The sequence below is a fragment of the Ursus arctos genome, unplaced genomic scaffold, assembly GCF_023065955.2.
Source record: "Ursus arctos isolate Adak ecotype North America unplaced genomic scaffold, UrsArc2.0 scaffold_7, whole genome shotgun sequence".
NCBI lineage: Eukaryota > Metazoa > Chordata > Mammalia > Carnivora > Ursidae > Ursus > Ursus arctos.
Genome location: NW_026623089.1, coordinates 7,676,975 through 7,695,502, shown reverse-complemented (window position 1 = coordinate 7,695,502; position 18,528 = coordinate 7,676,975). Strand labels below are relative to the sequence as shown.

At 52.8% G+C, this 18,528-nt stretch overlaps 1 protein-coding gene across 5 annotated transcripts in view; it reads right to left on the bottom strand.

The window, feature by feature from the left end:
* Positions 1–18,528, bottom strand: part of CHST15 (carbohydrate sulfotransferase 15) — a 91,414-nt gene that overhangs the window by 66,459 nt on the left and 6,427 nt on the right. The window contains exon 1 of one of the 5 annotated variants that reach the window (XM_026494336.4): positions 10,442–10,651. The exons of 1 other annotated variant lie outside the window; for it this stretch is intronic. The gene's annotated coding sequence lies outside the window, so the exon portion shown is untranslated. Of the gene's footprint in view, positions 1–9,348; positions 9,782–9,809; positions 9,953–10,441; positions 10,652–18,528 lie in introns of those variants that run through there. 3 more of the 5 variants (XM_048219067.2, XM_057308561.1, XM_044382232.3) reach the window with 3 other exon arrangements.

The window sequence follows — 18,528 nt, the reverse complement described above, 5'->3', positions numbered from 1 at the left end:
TGTTCTAAAATGGAATGTGGTGCTGCTTGCACATATCTGTAAATATACGCAAAACTACTGAATTATATACTTTAAATGGGTGGATTTAATTTAAACGCGTGGTATGCGAACTACATCTCAATAAAGCTGTTAAAAAAAGAATAGGTTGAATGGACCGAAAGAGTCTGTTGCATAATTTTTAAAAATACATCAGAATGAGAACTTTGTAAGATAAATACACACACACACACACACACACACACACACACACACCTCCCTAAAGAGTTCTGCTGCTTCACGGCTGGTCCGAAAGGTACAGAGCTGATTTTCAGCGGGCAAATCTCCTTCTTCCATAAACTAAAAACACTGCTGACTCAGACGTGGGCAGGCCTGCATTTTTTCTACCAATTTGTTTCAGTTTTAACAGCCGAGAGCAAATCTCCTTTCTACCCCCCAAATGGCAACGGAGATTTCACCTAGCTTTTAAGACATCCATTTTTATTCTCTGACCCAAATTTTGTCCAATGCAAAGGATCCGCGGATTTGCAACCGTCGACCTGGGGGCAGGTGGGGGTTTTCTTTGTTGTTTTTTTTGTGTTTTGCCTGGAAGGTGCTGCTGAGATCACTTTGAGCGCCCACTCTTCTCTTCTCTTCCGTACACCCCTCCGCATCTCGTTACTCACAGAGACTGCTATCGTGGGTACAAATCGCTTTTTAAAGTTAGGACGACACAAATGTCAGGCTGCTCCCACTCTCGTTAATTGGAGCGTCCCTTCATCCTCTTATTTATTCCGACTGATAACTGCTTCGGCCAGTTCAGCGTGTCCTACAAGCAGCTATTTCCTCTGACTTTCGGAACAGTGCGCTTGGATTACTGGCCCACTACGGGGCTGCACGGGGCCGGTCCAGGATCATAGGATCTTTATTAAGAACTGCAACAGAGAATCAGGGAGGGTCACATCACTGTGGGTCAGGCTAAAGATGACCACAGAAAAGGCAACCGTGAGTTTCCCGCAGTTCAAGAACACCCAGACACACAGGAAGTGGTCCTTCTTAAGGGCTCACCATTTCTAAGCCTGGACAATAAGGAACAGAATAAGGAATGTTCACCGATGGGTCAAAGTAAGAACGAACTGGATGGCCCGTCAGGGCAGCGTGGGGCCTTGAACCCCGGCTCTGCATGCCTCTCCTCTCAGACTACCTCCCTCCCTCCCTTCCTCGCCCACGTGGGGCTCAGCATCCAGGGAGTCCAAGAAAGGAAACGTTCCTAACCACAGGGATGCCTGACATTCCTAGTCAGGACGCTATGCCCTTTGCAAGGTGGAGAGAGGGAAGGCAAGACCGAGGATTCCTGCTACCTCAACCAAGTCTGGGGCTAAGGTAACAGGTGCAGCGTCCGAGGAGGAGGGGGCCCCACCCAAGGGAAAGGCCTTGGACGGCTGGGAAGCAGGCACAAACAGGCCCTGGTACCAAGCTCCCAGGGGCCAGGAATGCCCATGCCCGCCTCTCCTCTCTCCTCCACCCTATGATGACAGAGAGGTTGCCAGATTTGGGGCTGGCCTATCACCCAGGTTGGCTGTCTCCAACAGGCCAGCGGACCTCCATTTCTCCATTTCTTAAGACCCTGGGAGACGGGGTTTCTATCCAGGGCTGCCACAGAGGGTTTTGAGAACAACTCCCCCGCCCTCCAATACACACACACACACACACACACACACACACACACACCAGGAACAGAAATCCTGGCCCAGCCCAACTGCAGTCCCCATCCTCTCACTCAGGAGAAGGGGGCAGAGACCACCTAAGTGGTAAAATTCCATCTCCATTTACTATGCTCTTCATAGTAAAATGAAAAAGTCAGGGGCGCCTGGGTGGCACAGTGGTTGGGCGTCTGCCTTCTGCTCAGGGCGTGATCCCGGCGTTATGGGATCGAGCCCCACATCAGGCTCCTCCGCTATGAGCCTGCTTCTTCCCCTCCCACTCCCCCTGCTTGTGTTCCCTCTCTCACTGGCTGTCTGTATCTCTGTCGAATAAATAAATAAAATCTTTAAAAAAAAAAAAAAAAGTCAAACTGTCCCCAAGAATCTCGTGGAGGATGACATCCGACAGAGGCCTTCAGAGTTCAACCATGAACCAGAAAAGAGAACTTCCTGCTCCCTCCACCAGACCACAGGATAGACGCCAAGCCTCCGTTCTTCTCCACATCGTCCTAAAGCAACAGCAAATCTGAAATCCGGCATGTGGTTACGTGACCCAGAGATGAGCCAGCTGCAGCCAACCCCCCACCTGGATGTCCAGGAACCTGAGGACAGAGAAGCCAGACGATCTCATGGGACCTGAGCCAACACTCGGCCATCCTCAGAGTGGCTGCAGCGGAACAGACAGCAGGATCAGAAATGGACCGGGAAGCACAAGCACTACGGGTCCGGATTCCCCAGGGCAACCCTGCTCTCTTACAACCCTGCAGCCCCCTTACGTGCACAAGCAAATACGGTTGTCTGTGTGTACACTGGGAAGACTCTTTACATAAACAGGTTCACAAATCAGAGGAAATAATCCTCTGTAGACCAATAGTCTGATTCAGGGCTTGGAAATTATGGTCCCAATAAATACACGCCAGGATATACTTTATATTTTTAATGCAAATATTTACATTCCAAACAAAGGCGCATGGAACTTAAAGCCAAGCTATTTACGCCAGCTATAAGAAACACTAACAGCCCCCATATTTCTTCCCTGAGTAGATGGGTCCTGTTCATATTTCTGAAACACCAATCAAATTTCCATAACATTTCTCCCCAAGACTCTCAAGACACGCACACACAAAAACCTGTTTAATGGCCCAAAAACCTAATGCCAGGAAATCCAAGGTGATTACATTAGGCTCTTCACTCCTTCAAAAATTTAGTGGCAAGCGTTAACTCCTGTATCGTGCTACCAGATTTGGGGGATTCTTTTATGCCTTCTGGGTGCACACCCAGGGGCCCACGTAAAGTCCGTACAGTGCAGGAAAAATGGGCTTTTGGAAGAATCATTTTTAAATGATGCATTAGTTCAATAAATGGCAGTCTCTCCCAACTCTGTGTGGGCCTAGCTAGGGGCGGGCCTCCCAGACACCCTCCTCACCCTTGAGAGGCTCACCGGGCCAGAGCAGGCAGACGGCACCCAGGAAACCAGTGGGATGAGTTCAAGGCTGAGCTCAGCAGAGTAGCAAGCAGAAGCTCAGAGCAGGAAAGTAACCCTTGGCTGGGGGACGGAGGGACACGGGGGCGGTGAGGCAGACACAGGATGAGTTACTGGCAAAGGTTTCCTGAAGGTGATGGGGGCCGTGGGGCCTCGTGGGGGAACCCAAAGGAGGCAGACAAGGTTCTCCTGGCCAGGCTCTTGGGCAGCCCGCACCTCGACTCCACATGAACTGCCATCCAGTTACAAGGCAGCCTTGGGGTCCAGGACTAACCCTTATCTCACCGTGGCGATCACTCCCACGCGCTGCAGAAAACAACAGAGCTGACGGGCCTTGCTGCCTAACCTCAATGCCCCTCCCCCCCCCCGTCCCCATGGGCCCCATGTGCCAACCCCCACCAAGGGCCAGCCCCTGGGCTCAGCATTTACTATTCGCTGGCAGCAAGGGACTCTTCTTGTCCACTCCTGATGTTTCCTTACACATGGAGAGCACTCTGCCCATGTGTCTACACCTGGCAGTGTCCACACTGTCCCAGAAGTGTGGAAGGAGGACCTGGACATGAGGAGCCCGGCCGCGCCTTTTCCCACCCAGAGGACGCATCCCACCCTGCTAGCTGCCGGTGGAGGAGGAAAGCTGCCCGTTTCCCACTCTGCCTGTGACTGGGGGGCGGGGGGCATAGGGGGGCCGCTGGCCTGACTGCGCTGTGCTCTCAGTTCAGGACTGTGACGCCCACTTACCCACCAGTTCAGCCACTTTCTCCAACGTCTGCTTCAGTCGGAGACAAACGCCACGCTACCGACTTGGGGATTCTTTTATGTCAGGAAGAGGGGGCTCACCTTGGGGAGACCCCTTGTGCCCTAAGTTGTACGACTTCTAATACTCAAAACACAATACAAAGTAGAAATTATCAACCCCCTTTTACCAATAAGCAAACTGAGGCACAAAGCGGTTAAGCCACTTGCCCAGGGTCACGGTAATGGAACAAAGAAACAGAGGGACTCCGGCCCTGGTCAGTATGGTGTCAGGGCTCACCCACCACCTGGGCTGCCTCCCCAAGGGTCTCCTAAGGGATTCAACCCCCGGCTAAAAGAACGTCTGCAAGGAGGCACCAAACTCTTGGTGTCACGAGGGGCAGACAGAGCTACCCAAACCCTTTCAGCAACAGGAGGACACAATAATCCACCTTCCCAGACCTCTCAGAGTCTGGAAGGCAGGTCCCAAGCTCACAGCAAAGGTGCCACAGGCCCAGGCCCTTGGGGTAGGCCCCTGCAAGGGCACAGCAGACAGGACAGAACTTTCCCTGAGACCCAGGGCCGCCCTGGGAGGGACCAAACCACTACCCCTCGGGGCCTTGCCTCCCGCACCCAGACCACCACTGACATTTTTGCCACAGGGAGCAAATGGATCGGTGGGAATGTATTCCATTTCAAGAGAAAATGTGAAACAACCAGGTCCCAGCACATTGCAGGAAAAAATAATTGCGCCCAGCCTGCATCTAATTATTTGCCCATGTTGGGGTATTTTCCAGGCACCTGGGTGACTAGGCGGCCTGCTTCAATATTTTCACCACAAACACAATTCTGGAAAGCATCCAAGTTTCCGTTATAATGACACCCTCTGCTTCTGACGATCTGCCAACCTCACTTTCTTCTGAGACCCAAAAGGCCTGGACCAGGATGGGTTCTAGAAATGTAGTAAAGGTGTCAGGGAGAGAGCGCCTGGCCCAGAGAGGGGGCCCCTGCAAGCCTGCTCAGGGTCCTTCAAGCTTAGCGGCTCCAGACATAACACTGAAAAGCAAGCTACCCCAGCACGTTTCCGGCGAGACCTGCCCGGTCTGCCCTCTGTTTAATTGTGACAAGTGGGAACACAGCTGAACTGATCCGGGGCCTGCCCACAGAGCGAGCTGAAAGGGTCAGAAAGCGGCTATTGACCTGGCCCCTCCTCGCACACGTGAAGAAACAGCCCCGGGAGGTGAAGCAACCCGCCAAAGAAAACCCGAATAGGATCTAGGAGTCCTGGGGATCCTGGCCTTATGAAGTGTCAGAGAAGCCCTCTGAGGTAGAATTTGCTAGAAATCGTGAATACTACACATCCACCATCTTCATCCGAAGTTGTCCATGCAATTTCTGGGAGTCCGGACACATCCTCTGTCCCTGGTTATGAGCTCTAGAATACCCCAAGAGCCAACGTTTCTTGAGTGCCTACCGTGTGCCAGGCACTGCTCCAAGCACCTGGCAGGTGTCAACGCATGTATAGGATAACAGCCATCAGGCCAGGGCATGAAGTCACCTCGGACCACTCCAAGCTCAGAGCCGCTAACCAGGTCCTGCCACGCTCTCAGCAGCATTACGTAACCGACTTGTGCAAGCTCTCGCCCACTACTGGGTGCTTCCCTGGTGCTGAGTGCTGCCTCTCGGCCCACGCACCTGGCCCAGGACCCACACCTGGGGCCCTGCATACATACTGCATGTCGCTACCACGGATGAAAGAGATGCAGCTCGAGGTTCCCTCGCATCCCTTTTGAAACCAGCCGAGATGGAGAACCTGCTTTCCATGGCACCTCTCCCTAACTTAACCACTTGCTGATTCACACCCGCCTTCCCCTGCTGGGGAAGCCACAATTGTTAGTCTCCACCCCCTCTCCTTCCCGTCCTTCCTCCACTGTCATTTTTTCATCCTTCTTCCTGTACATCTGGATGGCTGCAAACTTGGCCTGTGTGATCTCGAACAGCCTCCCCGCCCTCTCATTGAGACAAAGGGGGACACCTGCCTGACCTGCCTAGCACAGGGCCAGCTGGGAACCAGTAGGGACCCAGCAAACGACAGCTGTTGTGACCAAATGTCTACCTCCCCAACCCCCATAGGCTAAAAAAAAAAAAAAAAAATCTGTATTGGCCCAAATCAACACAAAACCTTTACTCTTCTTCCCAGCTATCTAGATGGGATACACTAACTAGGAAACTGCCACCTTTATGCTTTGTTTCGTGCTGTGAAAACACGGATCATCTTCTCCCCAGGCTTTACTGTAAGGGACAGGCGTCTCAGGAAGGAAATCAGACCTTAGCACTTGAGAACAATGAAGAAATACACTGTGCTTGTCCAAACACTCCGTCTCCCAGTACCCGCTCGGCTAAGTCAGAACACAGTCTCCTGATTCCCACGACAGACTCAAAATCACCCATGGAAGTGAGTATCACTCCTGAGCCTCCCAGCACACAGACCGGAAGGGAAGACAAGTTGCATTATTCTCAGCAACGACTGGAAGCATCACTTCTGAATGACACGCTGCTAAAGAGGAGCCTGCTGGTTGGCTGCTCGCATAAATGACACTCCCGTGCCAGCTGCTACTTTTAAACATAGTTTCTGCTTTTAGAATTTAAGAAAATTCCTCTCTCTGACACATGGCTGCAAATGGCATCTGTGTAAGCCTGCACCTACTGAGGCCCCGGCAAGGGGATGGGGTCCGAACAAGCGGACGAGAAAAGTGAGAGCTGCAACCGCAGGGAGTGTGCCTTCACCTCGGAACCTCCGAGAGCCTCCAGCACAGCATGGCCCGGGAGCTGGGGATCGGCGACCTGCGCTGACTTTCCACTTTCAGGCTGTGTGACCTTGGGCAAGTCACCCAACTGCTCTGAGCCTCAATTTCCACATCTGTAAAAGGAGACTCCTCCCCAACGACCCACCCCCTCCAGCACTGTTCTTGCCATACTGTCCTTCCCAGCTCCAGGTTTATTTGACAAGCTGGTACAGGCATTTCTGTCCACTCTCCTCCTGCAAGGGCTGGGACTAGGCCTGTCTTATCGCTGTACCATCCCCAGATGCTCCGCCATGGCATCTATTTGGTCAATGAAAGTATATGAAAAGTTTGAGCACGGAGTCCCTTTCCACATGATGGGAATTCATTACGTAGCTACCCAATGCGCGCACGACCCACAAGCTCGTGAAGGAGCCTGGCACGTGGCCACAGGCACGGGGGCACCCACCAATTCTTAGTCCCTGAGCCCTTGGGGGTGTGATTCACATGGCCTATCGTGTGTCCCATCTCCCTGACCATGGGACATTCCTCCCATTATCCAGACACAGGGCCAGATGTCAATCATCAAGCCTCCTGGTGCTGTACCCACCCCAACCTTTTACTCCACCTCTGGAATTTGAGCCCACACTTAAATATCCACACTTGAGAATTCTCTTGAAAATTAACAAGACCTGCAGGTCTGTTTTTCTCCAGCTGGCTGAGGCTGAGTCAAAGTTGCCCCCTATAAGTGGGGCATGGATTCACCTGTTCAGGGTAGCTCCAGAATCTCCCTCCCCTCCCTCTCCCCCTACTCTTGCAACGGCAATTTCCAGCTGGTCCCTAGATGGCCTTGGACAACCACAGTCTTATCACAACCCAGTACTAATCTAAAGCTTCTGACAGTGCAGGTTCAAAAGGCCTGGGGTTCCCACAGCCTAGTTGGTTAACTTGGAGTTTCCTTTATGCTCTTCTCTAAACACCAAATAAACACAATCCACTTCCCAACCTCTCCCAACCTCTCTTGCAAACACTGCTTCTTCCAGATGCAGAGATTAATCTTCTCTCTTTCTGGCATGAGGAAAACCAAATGCCTCTCCTCTCCTGGCCAGGGCCAGCAGCAACAAAGGAGAGAAGGGTACAGAGAGCAGCCCACAGAGATGCCACAGTGACAGCGCTGGGATCCCAGGCCAAGACCGTGGTTCAGGCATCACAAGCTCTAGGCATCAAAGAAAAGCAAGGCCTAGGTGTAACCCACTCTGGACAGACCTGCCCCCCTGCCCCCTCCCTCCGTATCCTGAATGAATTAATGCTGCTGGCTTCAGCCACAAGCCAGCTCTCTGCAGTCACGCAATGATCCGAAGAGAAAAGACAGACATTGTTGAATTTCCTTCCCAGGGCCCTAGAGACGGTTCTCCTGGGGAGCTAGACCTTGAAGGGAAAGCCAGACCTGCAGCTCCACTTCTGGCTCAAATATACTGAGAGGGAGACCATGGCGAGCGGCTTCACCTTGCTGGCTCACGCTCCCCATCCAGGAAGAAACAAGAACATTTTCCTGCCAATCTTCCAGGAGTATTGTAAAGAAAAACTTATTTGATAAAAACTAATTAAACGATGTTTTTATTCACATGCTATTTTAGGCAAAATCATGTATGACTTGTACACATTTAGGTACCAATTAAAACATCCTGATTCAACATGCAGTTTGTAAAATTAATAAGTACCATGTTCTGTAAGGGAGGATTCCTGATTCTGCAGGGGGGGCAGGAAAGCTCTGATGGAGAGCCTTGTGGGAAGGTCCTAGAGGAACTCTGGGCAAATCTCCAGACCTCAGTTTCCTCCTGGGCCCCGCAGGGGGTGCAGATGCCCTCAAGGTGGCTTTCTGCTCCGTCGCTGGGTGGCTGTCCTCACAGCAACAGCGACTGATAAAGAAAGAGGGGCTGGGGGTACTCCCAAGGAGCCTAGAACCGGAGCCCCCTGCTCAATTTCACTGAACAGCGCGCCAAATCCCTTCACGGGGCATCCTGGGGCTTCCTGATAATACAACTTCATTCCCCAAACTCCGTGCCATTAACTCACCCAGTGTACACCGGGAACGGGAAAATGCCCCCCGCCCCCCAGGAGCTAGCCTCAGCCCCAGCCTCGCTGCCTGCTTCTCGAACCTCCCTACGCGAGGCGCAGACGTCCAGCCGCCAGCAGCCGGCAACCGAGCCCCAGCCTTCAGTGTGTCCGCCGGCCTCTCCAGCCGTGAGGGCCGAGCCAGGGCGCGGGGCGGGCGGGCAACGTGGGCACCAGGGCCACGACGGGGCGGCCAAGCAGCCGCGCCCAGGACCCAGGCGGTTCGGAATCCTAAACACACACGCACACACGCGCGCCGGCCAATCCATTCGCCCGGAGGAGTCGGAAGGCGCTTCCACAGCTCTTCATTCATTCCCCAAAGGCGAGGTTCCCTTCACCAGGGCGCCTCCATCCCGCCATCCCCGCGGGCTCCAAGAGGGCCAATTGCGCCACGCGTCCTCTCCACCCGCACACACACCCCGACACCCTAGCGCTCCAGCACGATTGCCAGCGTCGCCCCCGCACAGGGGCCGCTACCTCCCCGGCTCCCCACAGCTTCGCCGCCCCGCAGCCCCTGTTCCCCGCCGCCGCCGCCGCCAAGCCGTGCCGCTCAGACCTGCCGCTCTCCGCTCGCCGCGCCCAGCCGGCCAGGGACGCCACCGCCGAGAAGCGCCGGCAACTCCGAGTGCCGCCGCCTCCGGAGCCACGGCCGGCAGCCGGGAAGGAGCAGGGGGCGGAGGGCCGAGAGGAAGGAGGAGGGGGCGGGGAGCAAAAGTTCAGGCCGCTCCGGGCCCGGCCGCGCCCCCTTCTCCTCCCACGCCCGCCCCCGCGGTGTCCCCTCCAGGAACCGGGTCCCACAGGCGTCAGTGCCTGCCCCTGCCCTCCCTCCTCCACCTAAAGCGGCCGTGGGACTGGAGCGGGAGGTCGGGAGGCGGCTCCCAGCGTGAGTCGGGAAGAGAGAGGCGGATGCCAGCTTACCTGCCCGGGGCTGCGCCTGGAAACTTCCCCGAAGTGCGCGGGGGAGCGAAGCATCTGGCTGGGGGAATTCCCACCCCCCACCCCCCAACGCGAGCTCACATGGCGAAAGCACCGGTGTATCTGTCCGTCCGTCCTCCGCCTGAAGCTTCCAGAGCCGGGCGGCGGGAGGGCGCCCCGATTCCGACTCCTGGGGTCGTTCTTCTGGGCAGCCGGCCCGTGCGTGCCCCGCGGCGTGCGCCCCCCGCCGGCCTCCGGCTGCCCGCAGCGCCACCACCCCTTCTGCTCCCCTGTCCCCGAGCTCCGGCTGCATTCTCTCGAGCCAGAGAGGGGGCATGCGAGCCCCGGCGCCGCCGCCGGGCAGCCCTTCCCGCGGGGTCCCCGGCGCGCGGGGCGCCCAGAGGTGGCCGGGACCGGCGGTGAGGGGCCGCCCCCGCTAGTGACCGCGGGGGCCTCGGGGAGGCTGGGCCGAGGGACGCAGGGCTCAAACCTGCCTCGGCTCGGCGCGCTCGCAAGTTCATTGTCTGCCTGGGCCGCCGCCGCCACCACCGCGCCGGGAGCGCCGCTGGGAGTGAGGCTGCGCGCAGCCTCCGCCGGCCCGGACTCCCTACGCCCAGCCCCGCCGCCGCCCGCGCTGCCCGGCCGGAACGCAGAGGGGCGCCGGAGCCCGGAGCCAGACCTCCACCCGCCGCTCCTCGCCGCCCCCACCCCCGCGCCCGGCACCCAACTTGTACCTGAGAAGCCCGAGTCCAGCCCCGGAGCTTCTGCGGCTCCGGCTCCGCGGGAGCGCGCCCAGCCCCGCGCCTCGAGCCCCGCATCCAGGGCGCGTCAACCTGACTCCCCGAGCGCAGGGAGGAAAAGTTTGGGAGTGACGTGCAGATGGCGAATGAAACCTCCGAAGAGAACCCTCCCCCCGCCCCATGTCGCGCTGACACACATCAGCTCTAGTCTGGAATGTGAGATCAAGGCTTGTGCGCCGCGCGGTGGGTTTGGTCCCCGCCCCCTCCCCTTTCAAGTAAACAAGGTTTGTGTGATGCGGTGGTTCTAAATAGAAAGCAAACCGAAACCCCTAAAGTCTGCCAGTGACGCTCTGCCAGAGACATTTTTAACGAACTTGGCGGTATGCAGCCAGCCCATACATTGATATGCAAGGCCACGGCGCTGGTGGGTTCTGCGCCCTCTGTTGTGTTTTTGCAGCCCGCGAAGGCTCTGCCGGGCTCTTCGGCCCAGCCTGTTTGCTTCTGCCCGGGAGGGGAAGGCTCCGCGGGACCCGGGGCCCTGCCGCAGTGGCCCAGAGGCGCCCGCTCCAGAAAATCACCTGGGCTGTCCGAGGCCAAGGAAACGGCCCCAGTGGTCGACTCCGTGTCTCTTGACAAAGATGCCATCAGTTAAAGAAAAGACACTGGATTTTGGAATACTCAGCTCAAGGGGCGTTTGGAGGACCAAGCCCAGCCTCTCAAGAAACGGGTCCAAGGGACAGAAAAAAAAAAATCTTTGTCTTCCATCACACAGCCTTTTGCCTGCCCATGTCCCCATGGCCACGGTCCAGCATCCTCCTGCTCAGAGCAGCCAGAAGTGAAGCTGAAAGTGTTTCCTAAGTGCTGCAGAGTGGTGGCCCTGGGCCGAGGGGGGCTTCCTGAGACTGCCTGTCCCCCCTTTCCTCTGATTCTGAAAATCTGATCTATATTGCCCGGGGCTTCTCTTTCACCCCCCAGAAACTACAGCCTGCTATGAGGTCCTAAACTTGTGCTCAGCATCCATGGCAACTAATGCAGAGGTCACAATCAGAGGATTATAACTGCAGATGGGAAGCTGGATGAGAGGGGAGTTCTTCAAAACTGTGTCTTGTCTTCCTGCAAATAAATGCCCTTTACATAAGATCTACGAAGAAAGATTGATGCAAGAGACCAGCCTCAGATCTCAGACGGCACTGCTTTTTCCACAGACTCCACTTGGTGACTTGTGTTCATTATTATTTTTTTTACACAAAAACCTTTTTCTGAAAATACAATGAGCTGCTTTTTGCAGGGTTCACAATTCCCAATAGATGATGATGCCATTTTTCAAGGTCTTATACACGTTGTGGCTTTGGGGCTTATTTATTAGCTCCCAAGAAAAGCCTGCCTTTCAGTGAAGTTTATATACTCAAGTAATTGCATCGAGGGACACAGTGCAGGGTGCTGTTAAAGAGGGTTAGTTGTACAGGGAGGCCCTGGGCCAGGCAGCTGTCAGACCGGAGTGTGCAATGGGTTTAAACAAACACAGGGAAGGTTCTATGGAAACACGGCAGAGGAAATCCCCTCCTGTAAGACTGTGTGGAACATTATTCCATGGCCACACATACCTCGATCTTTCCTCTCCTCCCTCCAAGTAAACACATGACCCCGTTATGGAGATGGCGCTGGGCCCACCCAGATCACTTTCAAATTCAGGTGTCAGAAATCACGGCTGACACGAAACAAATTGTTTTTAAGTAAAATCACGGTACCGCTTTGATACGAATTCCACCAGGGACTTTCCAAAGGTATTTATACACATGCCTGAGATTAACTGGAGGGCAATTTGCACCCTTAACGTTCATTTCACGAAATTACCCAAGAACTGCACTTTGCCTGTTATTCTGGAGGGTTGAGAGAACACCCAAATGCCAGACGTGTGTGAATGAGCGGATGGACAGACAGTTGGATGTGTGAGAGAGCCTGGTGCCAACATGACACCGGCAGCTAATGGGTGGAAAAATGAAGATCGTTTAAGAAGACAAATATCCTCTCCCGCATGTGTACACCCTGCATAATCCTGGAGTTAAATTGCCCTGGTTCGAACCGTACCGCTGACATCTGCTAGCTGAGGGCATGTCACTTTCTGTGCGTCAGTTGGGACTAATGATAGCACCTACTAGTGGTCAGTCGAATTACTGATCCTGTGGGGGTGTTAGACTTACACACCCTCAAAGCGCATGCAGTGTACTTCCCCATGCCTTGATTTTGGATTTGGCCATATACCTTGCTCTAGACAATGCGATTTTAGGGAATGTTACTAAATAAGGAGATTGATACGAGTTGTGGGGCTGGGCTTGCTCTCTTGTGCTCTGGTGGCTCATGACAAGATGTCACAAGAAAGCTGCTGCCTCATCCTGCGCGGCTTCAGAAGGAACACACACGCAGCAGACCTGAACTCAACTGGCAGCCTGGAACCAAGCCACCCCACCTGCAGCTGGAGGCAGCACTGCCTCCACCAACCTACACACACACCAGCAAGGGGGGAAATGCTCGTTGTAAGCCACTGAATGCCAGAGGTTGTTACGCGGCATTACTGTGGCAGCAGCTGACTGATACATTCCCTCAGTGGGCTTGTGTAAAGATTCATGACAACATGTTTGAAAAATACTAAGCACAATTCTTGGGACATCGTAAGAGCTCAGAAATAGTCACTGTGATTAGCAATCAACATTACTGAAAGTAATATCGTGCGTTAACGGTCACACAATAACTTTTTTAACTGAGTAATTGAATCAATGAACAAGTATTGCTTGAATAAAGATTCTACATACGAGACAGTGCAGGGGCATCAGAAACTGGAAGGCCAGGGACCTGCCAGGGTGACCGAGTCACATTCACTCGCTCCCTCATTCATTCAGCAGCCTGCCCTGGAACACTTGCTCTGTGCTGCACGACGGAGTGAATGTTGAAGCCACTAAGATGGCTAAGTCTCCATCCCCTCCTCGGGATGGGGACCTACGGAACCCCACCAGGTGATAAGCACACTGCTAAGCACATTGCCACGTTGTATCATTTGACCCTCACATCAGCCTCGTGAGCCAACTGTGAACCAATATTACTTATCCTCATTTCTCAGGCAAGGAGACAGAGGCTCAGAAACCAAACAACGTAGGAAAAGGACCAAAATCTCCTCCTCTACCATTAGCATGAGCTAACGCCAATGAATTCAAGTGAACGGTAGGCATGCCTGATGGGAAGGTGAAGTGAGGAGCGAGTAAAGGGGTGAACACAGCTGGGGCCACTCTCTACGCCAGGGATGCACTAAGCACTAGGGAAATACTGCGGTTCAGAAGACCCAGCTTCTGCTCCTGCCACCAGCTTCTGTGAGACCTGGAGCCCTTCTCTGGCCTTCGGGGTCTCCCACTGGAGGGGGAAGGACCTCGAAAGCTACGGCCTGGCATTTTCCAGAGCCATGAATTCTAGAGGAATTGCTGTAGGAAGTCCCTTTTCCGGGGATTAAGGGATGCTAATCACAGTTCTGGGAACTAGCCCAGGAATTTGAAAGTAGGGACAGAGGACCACTCAGGAGGAAAGGCCAGGCCTTGAGCACCACCCAGCTCCACAACAGCAGCCTTGACATTGGTCATTCCACTGTTAGAGCACTGAGACTGGAGCATTTGGGGTCTTCCCAGTGCCTCCTACTAGAATGCAAAAGGCCCCGAAAGAAAAACCGTTTCAGATGCCGAAGGCCCTAGTTATCAGCTAATGCCTTCATTTTCAATTAGCACTTTAGCAGAGACGGGGATGAAGTTTCAATTCACTTTCACCTTGTTCCCACATTTGAGGTGGTTTCCAAGGGGACTGCGTGAGGGTGGAGGGCTGCTGGGAGTTGCCTGTGCGGGGAGGGGCTGCACCCGAGTGTGAGGGGCCCGTGGGGACCAGTGCACAGGCTCTCCAATGTGTTTCAGTGGACCTGGCTTCGGATCTCTGCCACCAGCCACGACCCGCCTCCAGCCTGTGACTTTGACAAATTTAGACTGCTCGGTAACCTGAAGTGCATTTCAATTTCATAAATTTAGAAATGCTCTGGTTAGACAGATCCCTTCTGCAGTAATGCATCCATTAAGTGCACTTTACGCCAATTTTGGTATGCTAATCCATCACAAATCGACGTGAAATTTAGGTTCTTGTGAAAACTTCCTACACCCCATCCAAAACGTCTACCGGATTTAGGGTAATAACAAATCGTGGTTCCTTAAAGCTGCAGACTTCAGCTCTGCATCGAAACTTGCCTCAAGAGAGGAACTGGGCCAGTTTGAAACAAACACTGGAACCTGTGAATGCACCTGAGAACTGCCTACTCCCCTCCCCCCGCCCCACGGCTTCTCCCTTACTCTTACGATGTTGTTGCAGCCTGAAGGCATTCCAGCTCTGTCTCAGAGTTCGCACCTGAGAAGTCTGATCGGAGGGGCTGTACATCCTGGGAGGGCAGGAACAAGGTCCTGTGAGTGTCAGGATTCCCAGCCCCCAGCTCAGAGCCTGGCCTGGCAGACACACCCAGTCAATGTCTGGTGAATGACCCAGCTGGAATCTCCTGGCTTGATTAGTGCCTTGTCCCCCAGACTTCACCTCCTATGATTTTCCCTATTTCCTAGAATCAGATGTCTTCCCCCCAGTGAAGACTGGAGATCCTAAGGCAGAAATCTCAGAAGGAAAATCAGTTGAGGACCCCAGGTGATGTGAGTGACGACAGCACCATGGGAAGAGCCTCTTTATTCTGCTGTATCTGAGGCCAGGAGTGAATGTAGGGCCAGTAATTGGTGATACAGAGAACGTGCCTGTGATGAAAGAGACATAATGTCATTGCCATCACCGCCTGAGACTCTGTTGCTACCAATTGTTGAAGGGCAGTGCCTATTAACTAGATGTTTTCAGCTGCCTGATAGACATTTTGCCAATAAGGTGAAAGTGTATAGCTGGGAGCATTTTCACTTGCTTCTGTCATAAGATCTACAATCCACCCAACAGCAAAAATGAGCTGTTGACTTGGTAAATTTAGAGCAGCATTGCCTGCCCTCGATGTGAAATACCTGAGCCTTCTAAATAAATTTCATTTTCCTGGCTGAGCATTTAATGCAGTCAAATGTTACAAAGCAGTGCTGGGGAGGATAATGGGAATGACACCCACACGCAGAGGCTCTGAGCGGCTGTTCGTGATTTGCGCTCCCTCCCTGCCCAGCTTCGTTGCTGGGTCCAACCCAGACCTGCTTCATGCCCTGCGACAGCCGTTTCTGTGAATGTCCGCACCACACATCTGCCCAGGTGCCTGACACAGAAGCCCCACTGTCATCCTTAGCTCTCTTACCTCCAATTTGCCACCAACGCCTTCCCCGAGACTGGCTCACCTTAGAAGGCTGGAAGGTTTTAGAAATTCAGATTCCTGGGGCACCGGGTGGCTCAGTCGGTTAAGGGTCCAACTCGTGATTTCAGCTCAGGTCATGATCTCATGGGTCGTGGGATCAAGCACTGCATCAGGCTCTGCACTCAGTGGGAGTCTGCTTGAGATTCTCTCCCTCTGCCCCTCCCCCACTCATGTGCATGCACCCGTTCTCTCTCTCCCTCTCAAATAAATAAATAAATCTTTTTAAAAATTCAGATTCCTGGGCTTCAATACCAGAGACTCCACTTCTATAGGTCTAGGGTGGGGACCAGGAATCTGAATTTCTGGCGTGGTGCCTAGGAATCGGTATACTTAATAGGCTCCCCCACTGTCCCTTTAAGTTTGAAAGCTGCTAGTTTGGACCCGTCTCAGCTCTCCCTTGGGACTGCTGCAATGGCCTCTAGCTACTCTCCCTGCCTCCTCTCCTTGACCTCTGCTAACTGATTGTTTCTACATATGCAGCCAGGATCTTTCTGACGTGCAAATCTGATCAGGCCGGCCCCATAATTAAATATCTGTGATGCTTCCATTGCACCTGCAAAGTGGCTCATGTCCACATTGCCAGATAGGGTCCAAGGCCATGCAGTTGTAATCCTGCCTCTTCTCTGGGCCCACCTCCCTTCCTGGCTCTTGCACACCCATGTGCTCCATTCACACTGCTTTCCAAAGTGGCTCACGGACAACAGACATGGCAGCTCTGTGACATCAGCATCACAAAACATCTGTGCCATTTCTGGGGACTATCTGCTCTTGGATGGAAACTAGAGAAAAGGTGGCTCCTTAGAAGTTGCTTTGATGGCATTAAAATCCAGTGTGTCTCGGGGCGCCTGGGTAGCGCAGTTGTTAAGCGTCTGCCTTCGGCTCAGTGCGTGATCCCAGCGTTCCGGGATCGAGTCCCACATCGGGCTCCTCCGCTGGGAGCCTGCTTCTTCCTCTCCCACTCCCCTGCTGTGTTCCCTCTCTCGCTGGCTGTCTCTCTGTCACATAAATAAATAAAATCTTTAAAAAACAAAAAAAAAACAGCGTGTCTCTTCGATAAATGGTGTTGGGAAAACTGCACAGCCACATGCAAAAGAATGAAACTAGACCACTACCTTACACCCTACTAAAAAATGAACACAAAATGGGTTACAGACTTGAATGGAAGACCTGAAACCATAAAATTCCCAGAAGAAAATGAAGATGGTAAGCTCCTTAACACTGGTCTTGGTGATGACTTTTTAGATGTGACTCCAAAAGCAAGAAATAAGCAAGTGGGACAGCATCAAATGAAAAAGCTTTTGCACAATAAAGAAATCATCAACAAAATAAAAGGCAACCTACTGAACGGAAGAAAATAGCTGCAAATCATATGTCCGATAAGGAATTCATATTCAAAATATATAAAGAACTCCTACAACCCAATAGCAAAGAAGAAAAAGCCAATGTGATTTAAAAATGGGCAGAAGCTCTGAATAAACATATTTTTCAAAGAAGACACACAGATACTCAACATCCCTAATCACTAGGGGAATGCAAATGAAAACACAATGAGCTATCACCTCACACCTGGCAGAATGGCTAGTATCGAAACGACCAGAAATAACAAGTGTTGGTGAGGATGTAGAGAAAGGGGAACCCTCATGCCCTGCTGGTAGGAATGCAAACTGGTGCAGCCACTGTGGAAAACCGTATGGAGTTCCCTCAAAAAATTATAAATAGAGCTACCCTACTATTCGGCAATTCCATTTCTGAGTATTTATTTGAAAACCAGTGAAAACTCTAATTTGAAAAGATGTGTGTGCTCGTATGTTCATTGTAACAGTATTTACAATAGGCAAGACATGGACGCAAGCTAAGTGGCCCCTGATGGATGAATGGGTAAAGAAGAAGTGATACCGGGCCACCTGGGTGGTTAAGCATCAACTCTTTTTTTAAAAAAAGATATTATTTACTTATTTTGGCAGAGAGGGAGAGAGAGAGAGCACAAGCAGGGGGAGTGGGAGAAGCAGGCTCCCTGCTGAGCAGGGAGCCTGCTCAGGGCTCGATCCCAGGACCCTGGGATCATGACCTGAGCCAAAGGCAGACACTTAACTGACTGAGCCACCCAGGTGCCCTAAGCGTCCACATCTTGATTTCAGCTCAGGTCATGATCTCAGTGTCGTGAGATGGAGCCCTTCATCAGGGATTCTCTCTCTCTCTCCCTCTCCCTCTGTTCCTCCCCACCCCTAGCCTTCCTACCCTCACCCCTGTGTGCACTCTCTCTTTCTCTCTCTCTCTCTCTCTCTCTCAAATAAATCTTTAAAAAATGAAAGAAGATGTCCTACAGGGTTGGTCAGACTCAGGGTAGATCTTTTTGGCAAGAACTCTTGATGGATGCTGGTGGGTATTTCCATCAGGAGCACATGACTTCTGGTTGTCTTTCTTCTTGTGATGTTAATAGCTAACAATGCTTCTAAAACCAAAATTATAATATTCAAAATCCACTATTCTGTCTTCATTTATGGGATGGAATTCTTCTGTAAAAGTGAAGTTTTCCTGGTCTGTTATTGTTTCACCTCGCGGTACCGTTAGTCAAGAGAAGGCAAGACAAACACTTAATTCTTTCATTTACTGTTTTCAAAAGCATGGCTTGGTTCTCCAGCATCCTCCAGTGGCGACCAATGAGATTTACTTTTGTTGT